Here is a 21488-nt window from a genome sequence, read left to right on the forward strand (position 1 = left end):
GGGTCTGGTCTTGCTGTCTAAGGGGGGCAGAGACAGAAGAAAATCCGTGTGAAAGTTGACCCATGCCATTCGAATGTGTGTTGTTCAAGGGTCAATGTACTAATAAAATGACAGTTATTTTATGCTGGATACCTATTTTAAACTCATTTATCTCACCTATGTCACTACTTTATTCTCAATGAATTAGTTAATTAAATAAACAAAGAGGGCGACGCCTGTGGCTCAAGGAGTAGAGCTCTGGTCCCATATGCCGGAGGTGGCGGGTTCAAACCCAGCCCCGGCCAAAAAGCACACACAAAATAAATAAATAAATAAATAAACAAAGTAAGATACAGAAGAATGCATAGAATGTACTCAAATTTCTCTTTAAAAAGCATAAATGTATGCGAATTAGCTATTGCTGTGTAGTAAAATCACCCCCAAACTTAATAGCTTAGAAGGACGATTGTTACCTCGCAGTTGGTGTGAGTCAAGAATGTGGGCATAAATTCTCTGCTTTGGGAGTCTCAGAGCCTGAGGTCAGAGTGTCAACCAGAGCTGGCCTTCCAGCTGAGGCTTACCTGGGTAAGGATCAGCTTCTGAGCTCACCCACACCCTGTGCAGGACTCATCTCCTTGAGGGTTGCTGAGCTCAGCTGCTCAGGTCTTCACCAACTATTGGCCTCACTTCGTTGCAACATGGTATTTCTTTTGTTTTAATTCACCAAGGCCAGCAAGGGGACAGACTGGCTAGCAAAACCCGAGTTGCAGTCTTTGGTAACCTGCTTACAGAGGTGGCAAGTTAGAAGCAAGATAGTTGAAAGGTAGGGATTACCAAAGGCTTTGCATAGAGAAGGTGGGATCATTTGTGACCATCTTAGAAGCTGCCTACTATAATGTGTGTGTGTTTGTGGGTTGTTGCACGCATACACCATCTTCAGAGGGATAAAAATAAAATAGCTCCTAGCGATATAGTAGAACAGTGAAAGGCAATGACTTTACTTCTATGCACATTGGACACGTAAAGCCTGAGTTTGAGATAATGGTTGCAGATGACAGACAGTGAATTTGAAGATAAATGAATCTGGAGTTTAGAGACAGTCTTGAACAGAATCCATAATATCTGGAGCCATGAATCAAGAAATGATATTTGAAGCCATGATTCTGGGTAAGATCACCCAGGAATTCAGGCCCAAAGAGGTCTTTAATCATGTGTGATTAAGCCACAAAATTGCCTGATAAAAATGAGTTTTTTGAAAATATTTAAAAACATAAAATGCTCAAGAAAATAAAAATAGTAAAAATTTATTTTTTTATTACTTTTTTATTTTTACATATACATGTGTTTATTAGGTTTCCATTTCTTGACTTCACAAAATTAAAGAGTCTTAAAATTTAATAACAATAACAATGTTTAAGATAAAGACTAGAAACAAAAACTTCGTAAAGAATGAACGAACATAAATACATTCAGAAAAGAAATCAGAGAATTTCTGCATTGAAATATTAAGCAATAATAATAATAATGATGCAAAGAAAGTAACATTCACGTTGTCAAATAAGAGTATGTCTATGATAGAATGCTTTGACTCTGAGATTCAGTATGGAGTCATCAGTTAACTTCTTAATTATTTTTTTTTAAGTCTCAAAAAATAGACAACTAATATTTATAAATAAAAGTAAAAGATAATTTCAAAAAACAGATCTTGCCAAATCTTATAGACAATAGAAAAAAAAGAAATACTTCAAAATCATTCTACTTCATCTGGGTATATCTGATAATAAAATTGGAGAGAATATATTATTATAAAGGGGAAATTACAAACATATTTCACTTATAAATGAGGATGCAATATCCCAAACAACATATTAACAAGTTGAATTAAAAATTAATGTTTAAGTAATGTACTTTGGTCAAAATTAAATCCAATTTATGTGAGAATTAGTCGCTATTTTCTTGTCTTTTTTTCCCCTCTTTTCCTTTCCCTCACCCCCTCCCTCGTTCTCTGTCTGGTCTTCCCTTCCCCCATTCCCTGCTGTGTCATTACTTGTCAATAATTGTCCTCATATCAAAATCGAGTACATAGGATTCATACTTCTCCATTCCTGTGATGCTTCACTAAGAACAATATGTTCCACCTCCATCCAGGTTAGTACAAATACTGCAAAATCTCCATTTTTTATAGCTGAGTAATATTCCATGGTATACATATACCACAGCTTACCAGTCCATTGCTGGGTTGAAGGATATTTAGGTTGTTTCCACATTTTGGCAATTGTAAATTGGGCTGTGATAAACAGCCTAGTACAAGTGTCTTTATAATAAAATGTTGTTATTTTTTTTTTTCCTGGAAAGATGCTCAATAATGGGATTGCAGGATCAAATGGGAGGTCAAGGTTGAGTTCTTTGAGGATTCTCCAGACTTCCTTCCAAAAAGGTTGTACTAGTTTGCAGTCCCACCAGCAGTGTAAAAGTGTTCTTTTCTCTCCACATCTGTGCCAGCATCTGCAGTTTTGAGATTTTGTGATATAGGCCATTCTTGCTGGGGTTAGATGATATCTCAGGGTGGTTTTAATTTGCATTTCTCTAATAATTAGGGATGAGGAGCATTTTTCATGTGTTTCTAGCCATTCATCTGTCACCTTTAGAGAAGATTCTATTCCTCTCTCTTCCCCATTGATATATGGGATTTTTTGGGTTTTTTTAATGATAAATTTTTTTTGGCCGGGGCTGGGTTTGAACCCACCACCTCCGGCATATGGGACCGGCGCCCTACCCGCTGAGCCACAGGTGCCGCCCTGATAAATTTTTTTTTTAAATTGTATGGAGAGCAATCAGTTATCCTGTGATTAGCCAGGGTTTGGTTTATGCCCAGAGTCCACGGGCCCAGAGAGTATTCAGACTGACAATATACGGTGCAAAGTCAAGATTCCAGAGGAAAGTCGGTGGAAAGGGATAAGAGTTTGAGTCAAAGAAGCTGATATGCTTGATTTAATTCTTGGCAAATCCATCGGATCCTTTTTATCAACAACTGGAAACCACGTCTCCCTTCCAATACATGTGGCGTGACTCTCTCAGATCTGAGAGAGTCTATTCAGCGCCTGTTTCATCCACTTGCTATTGTGGTAGGTTATTTTCCAGGGTTCCTTTTATTCCCCTCTGGAATACAGTCATTTTTATTCCCAAACACCTAGCAGTCAGTGGCCTTGACTGCCGTGACCACACAAAACACAGCACCCGCTCTGTTCTGAAGGGAACAAGAAGTGTTTAATAAACCTGAATTTCTTTGAACTCGATCTCTGCAACTGCCAAATTGGGGGTTTTGAAGTAAATTGCCATAATAATCCCTAAACAGAGGAAAGGTTAGTAGAGCTAAAGCTAAAAGTTAGATTGTAAATTAAGGGAGCACGTAATGCAAAGTGCCAGGCTCAAGCAGAGTTTTGAAGTTGGAATTCTCTTTGGGATCCATTCTTTGCCTTCATCTCCCTCCCACCAGCTATCCCAGGGATAGCTCTCCCCAGCCTGTAACCACTAGAATTCAATAATCACTGCTGAGGCTAAGGCACGCCTGTGTGCACAGCGCTCACGCATCCGCAGATCCAAACACAGCAGATGTTATGCTAAAATGATACGTTCTATAGATCCCACATATTCAATAAAACCAAGGCTCTCCAGTATGCATTTAAATTAACTTTTCAGTTTCACATAAAAACAAGAGCTATGAAACTACCTTGTCAGCCTTGGTTTAATAGAATCTCCTGTCCATATGAAAGTTAAAGTTAATGCTCCTTGAGTTGGCATACGGAGCTAATTTGATGGATGTAAGTTCAAATGAGATATGTCTCCATGATTCAAAGGCTGGGTAACATTGATATACTAGCTAGTTGGATGGTGGTTTTTTTATGTGAATTAAATTATTTTTATGATGTAAGCAAATTACTTAAGGATCAACACTGGGAAAACAGAGAAATTGAGACTGTAAAGATAATGTTTATTTTAAAAGACAAATAGCCCTGCCAGTGTGAATTGCATTTACTAAAATTTACATGACAATATTAGATACACCCATAATTTTGTGTTTGCACCTATTTTAATATGGACGGATGTGTTTATTTTGTGGTAGGAACATGTTATCTATATTAGTTTTTAATGAACAGAGTTTGTCCTGTTCTCTAAGTACCACGTTTACTCCAATTTGCATAAAGCAGAAGTTATGCAGCACATGTATTTTTCCTGAAGATTTTGCCACTTGAAAATTGGAGTTTTTTGAGCAGTAGTCACTCCTGCACAGGACCTAGACATCCTAAAAGTTAATACATGAAGGGTGGCCCCTGTGGCTCAAAGGGGTAGGGTGCTGGCCCCATATGCCAGAGGTGGTGGGTTCAAACCCAGCCCTGGCCAAAAACTGAAAAAAAAAAAAAAAATACACAAAGTAAAATGTCTTTTATTATTTGGAAATTCAAGTGAAATATTAGGAATTAAATCTATTCTGAATGACAATTAATTTCAGGAGATATTTTACTAAACTGTGTCAATATTTTTATGGGAATGATGAAAAACAAAGTGGATGATGGCAGAGTTAATTGAAACCATAGCTATTTATAACTTTAAACAAAATACATCCATGAATGGCCTCATCTCACTTTAGATCGAGTATCTAGACTTTGTTTTCAGAATACTACAGGGTACGCAGTTCTTGGTTACGCAGTTTGCTTTGTGTAGAGTGAACCAAAGTTGTAAGCACGACTTTTACTTGGACATTGTGCTCTGCACCCGCTGGTGGGAGTGTACCCATCCCATTCTCCCCGCTCCTACCTGCTTTATTTTCATCAAGTTTTACTTCCAGATGTGCCCATAAGTTTTGATCGACTAGTTCCAATTTAGTCTCGAGCACATGTGGTGGTTATTTTTCCATTCTTGGGATACTTCACTTAGAGGAATAGTCTCCACTTCCCTCCAGGTTGTTACAAAAGATACTAGACGGCCACTTGTTTATGGCTGAGTAGTACATACACCACATTCTATTGATCCCCTCGTGTATTGGTGGGCACTTGGGTTGTTTCCACATTTTTGTAATTGTGAATTGTGCTGCTCTAAATATTCTAGTGCCCGTGTCTTTTTCATAAAATTACTCCCCCCCACCCCTTTTGGATAAATACCTGGGAATGGGATTGCTGAGTCAAATGGGAGGTTCACTTTCTGTTCTTTGAGGTTGTGGCCACGCACTTTCCGTGGAGGTGGTAGTAGTTCGCAGTTCTACCAGCAGGGTAGAAGAATCCCTTTCTCTCCACAACTGTGTGAGCACCTGTTGTTTGGGGACTTTTTTTTTTTTTTTAATGTGTCCACATTTGCCTCTAGCATTGCTATTTTATTGGATTTTTTTATTTATGTTTTCTCTCCCCCCCACCCCATAATATAAATCTCTTAAAGGCAGAACCACATCTTCTTAAGTACCTAGTATAAACTTAATAAATGTTTGGTGAGTAAATCAGTATAAAACAATGACCATCAAATTATGTAAGTAATCACTGGAACATCTGAATTACAAAAAGATGCAGTAGTTTTATTTTTATTGTAAATCAACAATTTATAATTGTATAAATTTATGAGACACAAAGTGATGTTATAATCCACGAATATCATGTGGAACAATTAAACTAGTCAACAGATCCATCACCTCAAAGAGTTAACATTTTTGTTTTCAGAACATTTGAAATTTACTCTCTAGGCAGTTTTGAAATGTGTATCATGCTAATAATAACTATAATTACCCCATTGTGCAACAGAACTAAAAAAAAAGAAAGAAAAAAAAAAAGCATTCTTCCTGGGATTCTGCACCCTTTGACTATCAATGAGAAAAATATCATTTTCAAAATAGCATTCCAAAGTGAGTGTATTTAACCATATCTAGATCGTAATAAAGCAAGCAGGTGGACATTAACAAACTGTTAATAGAGAAAGTTGGTTAAAGAAAGGCATAGGAAGGCTGTCTTATAAGAATTAGAACAAAAGGGCTCCATAATCATCTGGCATCTGTTCAATATTGTATCTGTGGTTAGAAATGTATATAACATAAGCTCCAGGGATTTTCTGGATTCCTCCTTTAAGGTCAACTGTGGCCACAATGTAACACTTGTGCTGAGTTACTCTCTGTACTAAGCAGTCATCTGCATAGTTCTTTTGTGTGTGCATGGTAATCATTTAAACCTTGGATCTTTGGCAAATCCTGATGGCCCCTTGATAATTCTGCCCCAATTTCTCAGTTTCAGCCATTAAACGGTCAGTTATACAAGGAATACACTTGGCATACAGACAGCCCATCATTGACTGCACTAAGTCCAGTTTGGCATTAAGGGAAAAGTTGGTGTCACCCAAGATGTGGTAAGGTGGGCCCAGTGGTGTATTAAATTGGAAGAATAAGCAGGAAGGGTGCTGGGGGACTTCTCTTTCCTTTGGCATGCTGGGATCTTTCCTTTCTTTCTTTTTAGGTTTCAATCTGTCCCTTTCCTTAAGCCTCTGATCTCTGAGACTAAGCATTTTTTTCCTGGTTGCATACGTCCTTGTTTTCTTTTGTTTCTCCATGCTCACGCTCACTCTTGTTTCTTCCCACTGTTTTGGGACTTTTTGATAACAGCCGTTCTTACTGGAGTTAGATGATACCTCATCGTGGTTTTGATTTTCACTTCCCTGATGATTAGAGATGTTGAGCATTTTTTCATGGGTTTGTTGGCTATTAGTGTATCTTCATTTGAAAAGTTTCTGGTCATGACTTTTGCCTGCCTTTTAATGGGGTTGTTTGATTTTTTTTTCTTGCTGATTTGCTTGAGTTCTTTGTAGGTTTTGGTTATCAGCCCTTTATCAATGTATTGCATGCAAATATTTTCTCCCATTCTATAGGTCGTCTATTTGCTTTATTGTCTGTGTCCTTGGATGTGCGGAAGCTTTTTAATTTACAGATTCAATGCAATCTCCATGAAAACACCAATACCATGTTTTTGCTGATCTAGAAAGAATAGTTCAACACTTTGAATGGAACCAGAAAAGACCCAAATAGCCAATGCAGCCTTACACAATAAGAACAGATTGAGTCCATGTGGTGGCTCACACCCCCTAATCCTGGCCCTCGGGAGGCTGAGGTGGGAGGATCACTTGAGCTCAGGAGTTGGAGACCAACTTGAGCAACAGTGAGACCCTGTATCTACTAAAAGTAGAAAAATTAATTGGGCATTGTGGTGGGTACCTATAGTCCTAGCTACTTGGGAGGCTGAGGCAGGATTGCTGGAACTTGGGAGTTTGAGGTTGTTGTGAGCTAGGCTGATGCCATTGCATTCTAGCTTGGGCAACAGAGACTTTGTCTCAAAAAAAAAAAAAAAAAAAACCCAACAACAAAAACAAATCAGAAGGTATCACTTTTCTAGACTTCAAACTATGCTAAAAGGCCATATTAACCAAAACTGCATGGTAATGGCGCAAAAGTAGAGACATGGACCTATGGAGCAGAGCAGATAACTCAGATGGAAAACCATTCGCATACTTCCATCTGATCTTTCACAAAGCAGACAAAACCATATACTGGGGCAAAGAATATGTTTCCCTATTCAATACATGGTGCTAGGAAAATTGGATAGCCATATGTAGAAGACTGAAACAGAATCTAAACCTCTCACTGTTCACAAAATTAATTCATGATAGATAAAAGACTGAAACCTAAAATTATAAGAATTCTAGAAGAAAATGTTGGGAAAATCTCTATAAGATATCAGCCTAGGCAAAGAATTTATAAAGAAGACCCCAAAAGCAATTACAGCAATAACAAAAATAAATTAACTTTGTTTTTAAAACCTGAATTAATAACTGAAATGTAGCTTTTCCTTTAGTGACAGTTTTTAATAATCAACCATAGTAGTATTAATAGTCCCTGTGATTTCTACTAATAGAAGCCAGGTATTTTTTGTGTCACATTATAGTTATAACAGGTATCTCAAAATCTAATTTATATTCATCTTTAGAAATTATAGCTAAGTCGTTATTAGCCTACCACTAGTGCTTATTATTTAATATAATAAATAAATACATGTTACTATATAATCTTAGAAATGTTTTGATTTTTATATATCAATATTGCTCTAAGTTAGAGTTCATAGACTCCACCAGGTTGTCAAAGGAGTCTGATATTTAAGATGGTTAAGAAGACACACTCTAGATGAATTTTCCAGAAGATGTAGAAATTATATTTATCCAAATAGTATGGGAGAGTCACTTATCATAATTAAAAAATTTCACTGTGGAGAACAGAAGAAATGGATAGAGATAGAAATAATTAATCCCAACATATAAACCACCAATAAGAATTTATACCAGTGAAAGTATCTGTAAGGCTTCAAAGGCTTCTTATTTGAGAAGACCACCAATTGATTGTAAATTATTTGAAATAAGGACGAGAGATTACATATCAAAGTGGAGTCTTAAACAATATCATGTATCATATACATTAAGTGTCTTACCCCAGTCATCACGTAGGCACTATGTAGAAAACACATTGAAATCTAATCTTTGGGAGCGTGTTATTTAACTCACACAGCGCTAAATTGATACGTGATTTTTTTTTTTTACAGAAATTAATTGGCTTCAAGAAAGTCAGTTAATTGAACCAAAGCAGCATGTCCTTTGATCGTGTTATCATTAAACACAGTCAACATTTTTTTATTTATATCACATTTATAGAGTGGTAGTTTATAGATGCATGTGTATGTGTGTGTGCGAAGAGTAGTCATATAACATCAAAGCTCAATATGTTCTTTATTCAAAACGATTTTAAATTGTTATCTTTGTATGTATGTATTCCATTGGCAAGTGTGATAGTCATCCGGGTAGGATTTGTTGCAAGTTTCAAATGCTATACATTCACAATATTAATAAAGTGTTTTGGGGGTGAGACACAATTATAAAAGGGTCCTTATCTAACAAAAGCCATCAGTGTAACCTGGTTCTGTGTACTCTCAATGAATCCCCAACGATAAAAAATAGCCCATTTTCTACAGAAAATGTAAAAGAAGCAATGCTATAAAGAATCCCTGAATTATCCATTATGCCTTTACTTTTGGAAGGTACTCATCTTTATGCACTTAACACATTTGGGAAGCAATTTGTCTATTAATGGGCTTGTGATAATTTAATATAAATTCAATTTATATAAATTGTGTTCAATGTCAATTACTACTAGATTAAATCTGTGATTTGAATGGGAATTAAACATTCACAGTTACATAAATTGTAAAGATAATGGTCTCTCTGACATGCTCCTTCCTTCCTATCACTTACCTCTTTTTCAAGTTTTTATTCTTATGAAAATTTTATATAGAATTGGCCACATTCATCGGTATGTCTGAATGTCTGATGACTGTTATGGTTGTGATAGATATTTAAATTAAAAGATAAAGTTAGGTACATATAGCTTTGTCAAATCTACAGGTGCTTGAAAAATTCTGTAATCATATAGACTCTGCTGAATTAACTAGCTAGATTGTGATTGTCATGTTGATACACTATGAGAGAAATTAGGCCATATGGAGTCTGGTGAAGATGAACAAAGACACACAAAAGACAGAAAGACTTGCTATGTTTGCAAGCTTTGCTTTAAAAAAAAAAAAAAAAAAAGATCAAAACATGTCAAATCTTCTTTCAGAAATCTTATCTCAATTCACCAATTTTCTCCCCTGCACCCTTTTACTCTATATCCCTACTGTGTTTTATGTATCGCAAGCCTTCTCAATTCTTTTATTGCCATATGCATACTTGTCAGTAAAATTCTAGAGTTTCCTGGACGTGATTATGGCTTTACTATGCATTGATTTTTCTCATGGACAAATAGAGGGACTGTTCATGGTGAAAAGGTATGAATGGACAGGTGAAGAACAGAAACCAAGACTGCTTTGGGACGGAACCTTCGTCTGCCTCCTCAGATCCCCTCAAATGCCCTTCTTTCTCTATTTCTTGATTCTTGTATTACCTGTGCCAGACTCCTGGAATTGGGTGAATCATCATACTTCAGACTGTGAGATTTGGCCGTCTGTGTGTCTTTCAAGAGATATAAATGAAAATTCTTCATTAGGAATCAAGTTTGTTATATAACTATACAGAAAATGATTGCCTTTGGATTTGAACTATACAGAAAAGAATAACCTTAACTAAAAATACTTTCAGTAGAATATTAGAAAGAGGAACTAATGAAACAGCTTTACATTAGTGTATAGGATGTCAATGACTGAAATAACTTACATTAATCTAAATATATCTAGAAAATATTTTCTTGACAAATTATGTCAACACTAGTATATATTTTATTTTTTTTAGACTTAAAATTTAATCACAATAACAATGTTTAAGATAAGGACTAGAAACAAAAACCTCATAAAGAATGAACAAACATAAATACATTCAGAAAAGGAATCAGACAATTGCTACATCGAAATATTAATTGATGACTCCATACTGAATCTCAGTCAAAGCATTTTATAATAGACATACTCTTATTTGACAACGTGAATGTTACTTTCTTTGCATTATTATTATTATTAATATTTTGATGGTATATATTTTATTATTTTTGTATATATAAGTACAGATGTGGGATTTAGGAAGTAATTGATCACTTTATACAGAGATGCATATTAACTGGATTCCTATTTTTAGACATTCATTTTCCAGTGTAAGTGATGACAGCATGTTTTAAATATTCTAATCTATACCTCATAAAATAAACATATAAACAAGACCAATAAGTACTTAGCCATCTAAAATTATTGGAGAATACTGGCACTCCAATGTATTAGATAATTCATGTGGTAGTTATTCAAATCCAAAGTCAATCATTTTATTGAAAGATTATTTAACAGTATATGTAGTCTCTGGCACTCTAGTAGAAGTACTAAATTTTTCATAGCATCTATCTTTAGTAGATCAATAACAGCATGAAAGGTAAAAACTAATTGTACTTGAGGGATCATCGAGATTTTCTAATAAAAACACTCAATGACTCAATCCATAGGCTAATATTTCAAAACACATTCTAAAAGTTGATTTTGTCAATTTACTTAGAGAATGACATAATTTTGGCTCTCCTCAGAGGTTTTAGAGACATTTGATTCTGCGACCTGCTTCTCCAACCTAATTTACTAGTGACTGTTAATGACATTTTCAACCCACACAAATAACTTCAACATGAATCATAGTTCATAAATATAATGCTATAGAGAACCTATCAAAAATTATTAAATAGTTTAATCATAACTCATTTTACAAATAAATTGAGTAAAACAATTTGCCTCAAATGACTGAAATTTTTAATGACAGAACCAACACTGGAAATCAAGTATCATGAGTCTTAGTGATGAACTTCAAGAAAACCAATTACTTATATATTCTAATTTTATAACTTGTTTTGCAATTTTCAGTACATTTTCCAATAATTGCTAATTGACTCATGGGTTAGTCTTGGTCATGTCAATCTTCTATCTTTCATATCCCACCTCCAGACGATGTCACCATCTAATTCTGCGTTGAGTATCACTCTTTTGAGTGCAAAATAAAAGAGAGAAAATCACGAAAAGAGTATTTGATGTATCCATCCCTATGTATATCAATAGTATTTGCATTTAGAGGGAATTGGTTGGCAATCTTTTACTTATTTCCTTCCACAAATCATTCAAAGAAAGAGGTCTGCATTGTGAAGCCGGTCATTTATACTTGGTTTTGGAGTTCCAGACTGTACACCATAAATCATCTTAACATGCCTCTTTCCCTGAGCTTTCCAATTTCTTCTTTTCCATACCAAGGTATTTTCACTTCATTTATTTGGTAGACTATCATTTGATGTAGGATACAGAGGGCCATCAAAAAGATATTGGCCCTAGGTGTGTTTACTAAAATGTGAATTCTTGAATTATGGCAGAGTGTGCCCATGTCCTTGGACCCTATCATATCTGGTTTTATATCGCACACATACACATACACACATCGGTCTAAAACCCTCAGATGTACTCCCACCCCCACACCCTTGGTTCCTCGTATGCCATGTTTTTAATTTTAGAGAGTACAAGTGCTTTTTGTTACATGAATGAATTGTATATGAAATGAAGCTGAAATCAGAACTTTCGAGGTACTCAATCAACAGAATAGTGTAAATTATACCCACTAGGTAGAATTTTCTCCCTCACCTCTCTCCAGTCCTCCCTTCTTAGTTGCTAATGTCCATTACACAACTTTATGTTTAGCTTCTACATATAAGTGAAAATATATGGTATTTGGCTTTGTATTCCTGAGATACTTCGCCTAGAACAATGGCCTCTAGTTCTATCAGAGTTGCTGCAAAAGGCGTTATTTGATTTTTTGTGGCTGAGTAGTACTCCACTGTGTGTGAGTGCATGCATGCACAAACACCCTACATTTTCTTTTTTATTTATTTATTTATTTCCTACATTTTCTTTATCACTCATCATGGACACATATGTTGATTCCATATCATGCTGTTGTGAATTATCTTTTTAACAAAATTACTTATTTTCCTTTGTGTAGATGCCCAGTAGTAGAATTCCTAGATCAAATGATAGGTCTGTTTTTAGTTCTTTGAGGAATCTTTAGACTGTTTTCCACAGAAGGCTTACTAGTTTATATTTCCACCGATAGTGCATGAGTGTTCGCTTTTCACTACGTAGGTACCAATATCTATTGTTTCTTGACTTTTAATAATGGCCATTCTGACAGGGGTTAGGTGGTATCTCATTGTGGTGTGAATTTGCATTTCCTTGACAATTAGTGCAGTTGAGAATTTTTTCATGTATTTGCTGGTCAATTATCTTATCTTCTTTTGAAAAAAATCTGCCCATGTCTTTTGACCACATTTTCATGGAGTGGTTGGTTTTTTTTCTTGCTAATTTGTTTGTCTTCTTTATAGATTCAAGATATAGCCCTTTGTTGGATGCAGAGAATGCAAATATTTTCTCCTATTCTGTAGATTGTCTTTTTACATTGTACATTCTGGTACAAATATCTTTGTTATAATGTGATTATAATGTGATTCCCCCCCAGTAGGGGAATTATAGGATCAAATGGCAGGTCTATTTTTAGATCCCTATGTGTTCTCCAAACATCTTTCCAAAAGGAACGTATTAGTTTGCATTCCCACCAGCAGTGTTATGGGTCTTAGAATTAAAGGGATACAGACAATATTATGATTAGTTCTAGGAATTGGAAGGTCCATACACCCTGGAATGTCCAATACAGCCTTGGAGAGTCATCTTAATGTAGGACATGATTCTACTTTGAGATAGAAAATGAGCCTAGGCTGGTCTATATCCTGGCTTAGTGACTTTCTGTCCCAGATAATTCTAGCAGAGTTCTATAGGTTTATCATTCTTTTGGGTCTGACTACCAATCACTGGAACACAGATGCCCATTATGTAAAATAAAATTCCAAATAAATTATTTATCATGGGAATCCAAAGTTTGAGTAATCAGGTCTTGGCCTTTCGCTTTCAAGGGCATCCTTTTCCTGACAGCCAGCTCAGCACTAAACTCAACTTTTGGTGTTGTTCTTTTTTTTTTTTTTTATTAAATCATAGCTGTGTACATTGATATGATCATGGGGCATCATTCACTAGCTTCACAGACCGTTTACCAAGTTTCACATATACCCTTGTAAGATGCACCGCTGGTGTAATCCCACCAATCCCCTTCCCTCTACCGACCTCCCCCCTCCCTCCCCTCCCTTTCCCCCTTCCCCCTATTCTTAGGTTGTAAGTGGGTTATAGCTTTCATGTGAAAACCCTAAATTAATAAATTGTGGTATATGTACACCATGGAATATTATGCAGCCTTAAAGAAAGATGGAGACTTTACCTCTTTCATGTTTACATGGATGGAGCTGGAACATATTCTTCTTAGTAAAGTATCTCAAGAATGGAAGAGAAAGGACCCAAGTACTCAGCCCTACTATGAGACTCAACTTTTAATCAGACTGGCAGTTGAATCAGTTTTGTTGGAAAATTCAACAAAGTCATGCTTAACTCTGGAAAACTATCCAGGACTCAAATTGAAGAGTATATGTTTTTGTGTAAATTCTTGCAACCCCTCCTCTACTCTTTTTCATCTCCTCTGGTTGGTTTCAGGTGTATAGTGTCATACTTGGGCAATCAATCCTCCTAGCTCTGTTTAGATACCCTTAGCATTTGCCTTTTATAGTGCACTAAGGTGGGTTTCAGCCATACTTGGGCATTAACACATTGGCTCGGTCATATCACTAGATATCATGAACTCCAGAGTAATGAGTAACAACTGAGTTCAAATCTCAGTTGTGCTACAGATTCACTATGTGACATCATCAAAAGCCATAAACCCATTTAAATGGGGAATCATTACAGCCCCACAAGGTGTTTAAAAAGATTGATATTAAAAAGTCAAATAAAAGTTTCAAGATTAACCCAGCACAGCAGCAGCATGTGGTTATTATTACTGTGTTGCTATCATCAGTCTTCTCTTATTCTTGTTTCTACCACCACTACTAATTTCCTCACTTATAGTGTGCTAACTTTCTATACATTTGACTCTCAATGAGAAACCTGGTTTCTAACTTCTAGGAAAATCTTAAATATAACATATGTATAGATTATGGGTGTTTATTTAAAGCAAGAGGTAGAAATCACAAAAGGCAGATGAACATTTTTGAAAAAAGATCCCACAACTAAGCATCTGCCTAGAAGAAAAAAAATCATCTTATCATAAGCACATTTACACTAGATTATTTATTGCAGCTCAATTTATAATCTCCAAGACATGGAGACAACCTAAATACCCATCAACTCAGGAATGGATCAACAAATTGTGGTACATGCACACTATGGAATACTATTCAGCCATAAAAAGATGGTAACTTCACATCTTACATCTTTTGCAGTATCAGATGGAGCTGAAACACATTCTTCTTAGTAAAGTATCACAAGAATAGAAGAGCAATTATCCAATGTACTCAATACTAACATGATGCCAGTAGACGATCTGGCCAATGACCACATAGGAGAAAAACTCATTTCAATTCAATTGTGGGGAGGAGTGAGGGAGGCAGTGGGGGGGTCGGGGGTGGGGAGTGGCGAGGTTGGGGTGCTCTCAGTGAATGGGCACAGGGTGGGGGTGTTTGGCACACCTTTTATGTATGTGGGACATAACCACAAGAGGACTCTATCAAACAAATTGAAATATTTTGACTCAGTTATTTGTACCTTTACATTAATCTGAATTAAATTTACTTAAAAAAAGAATGATAAAGTATAAACTGTAAAGGACAACAGAAAATTGTAAAAATAGGATTGAGAGAAAATATCATCTTCAAGAAGTAAATTTTGTAGGTGGTAAGATAATAAGGTGAGAAAGAAATAAAGGAACGAGAAGCAGGGCTTTATTCAGATATTTGTTGCATTTATTGAGACAATTTTTTTAAACCCAAAATATCTTTCTGGGAGTAACTGAGATTTAAGTACATTTAAAATTTGCTTTTTTAAGTAGGTCTGTCTCGGTAAACAGATTCTGAGAGAGAGCAGCAGAGAAAAGAAGGAATAAAGGAAAAACCCAGTTGTAATTTGCAGCTTTTGCTGATGTCAGTGGTGTAAACACTCTCACCACGATCAATTTCAAACTGCTGCCTTGACAGTCACTGCATGAAGAATTGAAAAGAAATTTACAGAACTGACTTTTATGTGAGTGGCCCAGGCTGGCTCCAGCTTACCTTGGTTTCCAAACCTCATCAAAAGAAGAGAGTGAGTTTCTCTAGCATTGGACTTTTAATAGTAACCACAAAATGAGTCTTAATCCACATGGTGGGAGTCTAAGTGGACTCCATGCATACTGTGTTATTGTCTTAAGGCTGCATGTTAGAGATTGCTCATTTCCTTCTGAGTTCCATGCTTGGCTTCAATTATGGTTAATTGTGACCATAAAAACTATTAATCATTTGGCAAAGGCTACTTCTCCGTGTGGGGAAATCAAGAGAATAGATTAACACATTAGGCAGGTAATAATGGCTTTTCCATTATAAAAATTTTATTAGAAATAGCAAAACGTAACATATAACTATCAACTCATTATTTATAGTAACATTAAGCAAATTTCAGAAGTACAAGCTTAGAGGTCCTATTTAGCTCCAGCTTAGGTTTCGAATGCTTAACCTATAAATATTATTGTTATTTCTTCTAAATCTAACTTCTTCCCCCCTTGACAGGCTTTAAAGAAATTTCTTTTTTTCTCCTGGTGGTATTTTGGTGTCAGAAAACCAAGGCTTTGACATTTATATGTGTTTTTCTGAGTTAGCTGTTTATGGTTCTCCTTTTTGCTGTTGTAAATTTCCTCAGTGTTCATTCTGAACACATTTAAGGGAGGACCTGTGGATCTGTGGGAACATGGAAGCTAGCCGGAGGGGTACAGGGTGGCTGTGCACGTGAACACTGAGGTGAGGAGCGCATAGCTCTGATCAGGGCAGTGGTACATGGTCGGGGCCTGCCTAACTGTATTAAGGACCCTGCACCTACCACAGGGTCGGGGCCTGCCTAACTGTATTAGGGACCCTGCACCTACCACAGGGTCGGGGCCTGCCTAACTGTATTAGGGACCCTGCACCTACCACAGGGCCCAGAGAATGGGCAGCAGGGATTCCCTGATGCTTCGGTTGGGTCCCTGAAGGGGCTTTTAAGAAGATAAACCAGGTTTGTAAGAAACAACTTTTGAAGACATCCCAGCATAGAAATGACACCAGTCAACTGTCTTCTGAAAGGTTAACAGGGACTTACTGCTTCTCTTAGAAACCAAACACTTTTGGGGGGATGTGGGACACTAGGTCTTCCAGTAAATCTGTACCATTAGAGGTACCAAGAGCAGTCGCCTTCGTGCGCCAAGGGCTGGTCTGGAGTAAGTTCAGGGAGCTGGTGCTGAGCCGGGAACCAGCATAATCTGCTTATGGAGGTGTAGGTTAATCTTTGGGAAAGTGTTCACGGTGGCTCAGCTATGGTATCACTATTCTCACGGTATGGGCCTCTGCTCTCATTTAACCCTGAATACATGAAGTGATCATTAAAAAATAGTGACTTTTTTCTCTTTTATCATGCTCTTTTTCTCCCTGTCCAGCTCTATTGAGGTGTGACTGACAATTAAAAGTTGTATCTACTTAAGGTGTACCTTGTGATATTTTCATGCATGTCTATGTTGTGAAATGATTACCACAATCAAGCTAATTGGCATGTGAATCCCCTCACATAGTTACCATTTTATTTTACTTTGGGGGGGAAAATATTTGCTATCTCCTCTTTTAGCAAACTTCAAGTATATAATACATCATTATTGTTACTACCTGTAGTCACCATATTGTACACTAGCTTTCCAGAACTTCTTTATCTCAGACCTGAACTTTGTACCCTTTAACCACCATCTCCCCATCTCCCCCTTCCAGTCCTAGGTAACCCCTCTCAGTTTTAAGTGTGCCCATGACCCATACAGCATGCACTGTACCCCTTAGGTGTGATTAAATGAGTGTTATTGAATTTAACGAGTGTTATTTACGTATGTACATGTGTTAAATCAATTAGTTCTAATTTAATAGCAAGTGTACATGTGGTGTTTGTTTTTTAATTTTTGTGATAACTTCACTTAGAAGAATGGTCTCCAGTTACATCCAGGTTGTTACAAAAGGTATTAGTTCACTGTATTTTTATGGCTGAGTAATATTCCATGGTACACATATACAACATTTTGTTAATCCACTCATGTATTTTTTTTTATTAAATCATAGCTGTGTATATTAATGTGATCATGGGGCACCATACAGTAGTTTCATAGACCGTTTGACACATTTTCATCACTCTGGCTAACATAGCCTTCCTGGCATTTTCTTAGTTATTGTGCTAAGACATTTACATTCCACATCTACTAAGTTTCACATATACCCTTGTAAGATGCACCGCAGGTGTAATCCCACCAATTCCACTCCCTCTTCCCACCTCCCCCCTTCCTCCCCTCCCTTTTTCCCTACCCCCTATTCTTAGGTTGTAACTGGGTTTTAGCTTTAATGTGAAAGCCATGAATTAGTTTCATAGTAGGGCTGAGTACATTGGATACTTTTTCTTCCATTCTTGAGATACTTTACTAAGAAAAATATGTTCCAGCTCCATCCATGTAAACATGAAAGAGGTAAAGTCTCCATCTTTCTTTAAGGCTGCACAATATTCCATGGTGTACATATACCACAATTTATTAATCCATTCGTGGATCTATGGGCTCTTGGGTTTTTCCCATGATTTAGCAATTATGAATAGGGCTGCAATAAACATTCTAGTACAAATATCTGTGTTATGGTGAGATTTTTGGTCTTCTGGGTATATGCCCAGTAGAGGGATTACAGGATTGAATGGCAGATCTATTTTTAGATCTCTAAGTGTTCTCCATACATCTTTCCAAAAGGAATGTATTAATTTGCATTCCCACCAGCAGTGTAGAAGTGTTCCCTTTTCTCCACATCTACACCAACATCTCTGGTCTTGGGATTTTGTGATATAGGCTAATCTTACTGGAGTTAGATGATATCTCAAAGTAGTTTTGATTTGCATTTCTCTGATGATTAAAGATGATGAGCATTTTTTCATATGTCTGTAGCCCACACGCCTGTCTTCTTCAGAGAAGTTTCTCCTCAGATCCCTTGCCCAGCCTGCAATGGGATCACTTGTTCTTTTTTTGCTTATACATTTGAGTTCTCTGTGGATTCTGGTTATTAAACCTTTGTTGGATACATAACCTGCAAATATCTTCTCCCATTCAGAAGGCCGTTTGCTTGCTTTACTTACTGTGTTCTTGGCTGTGCAGAAGCTTTTTAGTTTGATCAGGCCCAATAGTGTATGTTTGAAGTTGCTTCAATTGCCTGGGGGGTCCTCCTCATAAAATACTCGCCCAGACCGATTTCTTTAAGGGTTTTCCCTGCCTTCTCTTCTAGTATTTTTATAGTTTCATGTCTTAAGTTTAAATCTTTAATCCAGTGAGAGTCTATCTTCGTTAATGGTGAAAGGTGTGGGTCCAGTTTCAGTCTTGTACAGGTTGCCAGCCAGTTCACCCAGCACCATTTGTTAAATAGGGAATCTTTTCCCCACTGAATGTTTTTAATTGGCTTGTCAAAGATTAAATAACAGTAAGTAGCTGGATTCATCTCTTGGTTCTCTATTCTGTTCCAGACATCTACTTCTCTGTTTTTGTGCCAGTACCATGTTGTTTTGATCACTATCGATTTGTAGTATAGTCTGAAATCTAGTAATGTGATTCCTCCTGCTTTGTTTTTATTTCTGAGTAATGTCTTGGCTATTCAAGGTTTTTTCTGATTCCATATAAAACGAAGTATTGTTTTTTCAAGATCTTTAAAGTATGACAGTGGAGCTTTAATAGGGATTGTGTTAAAATTATATATTGCTTTGGGTAGTATGGACATTTTAACAATGTTGATTATTGTCAGCCATGAGCATGGTATGTTTTTCTATTTGTTAATATTTTCAGCTATTTCTTTTCTTAGAGTTTCATAGTTCTCTTTATAGAGATCTTTCACGTTTTTTGTTAGATAAACTCCCAAATACTTCATCTTCTTTGGCACTACTATGAATGGAATAGAGTCCTTAACTGTTTTTTCAACTTGACTATTGTTGGTATATATAAAGGCTACTGATTTATGAATGTTGATTTTGTTACCTGAGATGCTGCTGTATTCCTTGATCCCTTCTAAGAGGTTTGGAGTAGAATCTCTAGTGTTTTCCAGATATACAATCATATCATCTGCGAAGAGTGAAAGTTTGATCTTTTCTGACCCTATATGGATACCCTTAGCCACTGCAATTAGGGAAGAAAAGGCAATCAAGGGTATCCACTCATGTATTGATGGGCACTTGGGTTGTTTCCACATCTTTGCAATTGTGAATTGTGCTGCTATAAACATTCAAGTGCTGATGTCTTTTTTATAAAATATCTTTTTTTCCTTGGGTAAATAACCAGTAGTGGGATTGTTGGATCAAATGGTAGGTCTACTTTTAGTTCTTTGAGAAATCTCTATTGTACTTTCCATAGAGGTTGTACTAGTTTGCAGTCCCACCAGCAGTGTTCCTGTCTCTCTGCATCCATACCAGCATCTGTTGTTTTGGGACTTTTTGATTAGATTCCTTCTCACTGGAGTTAGGTGATATCTCATTGTGGTTTTGATCTGCATTCCCCTTATGATGAGCCACGCTAAGCATTTTTGTATGTTTTTTGGCTATTAGCCTATCTTCTTTTGAAAACTTTCTTCTCCCGACCTTTGCCCACTTTTTAAATGGGGTTGTTTGGGGTTTTTTTCTTGCTGATTTGCTTGAGTTTTTTGTAGATTCTGGTTATCAGCCCTTTATCAGATGTATAGCATGCAAATTTTTTTTCTCATTTTGTATTTTGTCTATTTGCTCTTTCTGAAGCTTAGACAAAACTAATTTAAACTAAAGAATCCTGAGAGTTATGATGCCTAAAATCTTATTGTAGAGACTCAGCTCAATCACTCATTCAAAGGGGTTGATTTACGTGGTTGGACTCTGCACTATAGAAACTAGTGCTTCAATATTGTAATGAGTTTTCAGCCTTGTCTAGGGTTTGGAAATTAATGAACTCAGCACCTTATAAAAGAATGTTCACATATAGCATATTTGGAAAGAATAATTATCACCTATATCACACTCTTTTTTTCCAGATTCTTGACTTAGAAATCAAAATTCATTCTCCTATTCAAGCCTCACCCTCACAGTGAAATATGTAGAATCATGTCCAAATTAAAGGTGGGAAAACTCAGTTTTAGAGTGAATAAGTATTGTGCCCAAGGATTTATAGTCAAGGAGTGACTTAAATTCAATTACTTCAAACACCTAACAGGCTAATATTTTACTACCTGTGTTACTGAACACATATAAATGTGTTAGACATTTAAGGATATTACCAACTAGATTATTGAGAGAATTTAAAATTTATCAGGTTTGTCTCTATTCTATTTTTGTTTGTAATCTATCAAATGTGGCTATCAGATAATTCTAGATTAGGATCTACACATTTATGATAAAATAAATAAAGGAAGGAATTATCGGGGTAAATCAGACCCGTGGAAATGTCTTCATATAAATAGTTGAATATTTAAAACTAATATTTTTGTTTGTTTTGGCTTTATAGTTTCTTATTTGACTATTTATTAAACACAAAGGGAAAACCTAGGTTTTTAAGTCCGTGATGTGTGGGGTGAGCAGATACTTATGATGCTTTCTAGACCTCCAGGGAAGACATGGAGAAAGGGCAGGGCAGGAAGCTGAAGTGAAGGGGCTTGAATGGAAGCTCATCTGGAAGCAAGTCAATATTTATGGTTTTATATCTTGGAAACCCAGTTTTGAGTGGCTGATTTAGCATTCTACCATCACAGAGAGAATCGATCCTCT

At 36.4% G+C, this 21488-nt stretch overlaps 1 pseudogene; it reads right to left on the bottom strand.

The window, feature by feature from the left end:
- Positions 1-5979: 5979 nt before the first annotated feature.
- On the bottom strand, positions 5980-6561 carry LOC128579785 (rRNA-processing protein FCF1 homolog; annotated as a pseudogene).
- Between the last annotated feature and the right edge of the window lie 14927 nt (positions 6562-21488).

This window comes from Nycticebus coucang, chromosome 2 (genome assembly GCF_027406575.1).
Source record: "Nycticebus coucang isolate mNycCou1 chromosome 2, mNycCou1.pri, whole genome shotgun sequence".
Lineage (NCBI taxonomy): Eukaryota > Metazoa > Chordata > Mammalia > Primates > Lorisidae > Nycticebus > Nycticebus coucang.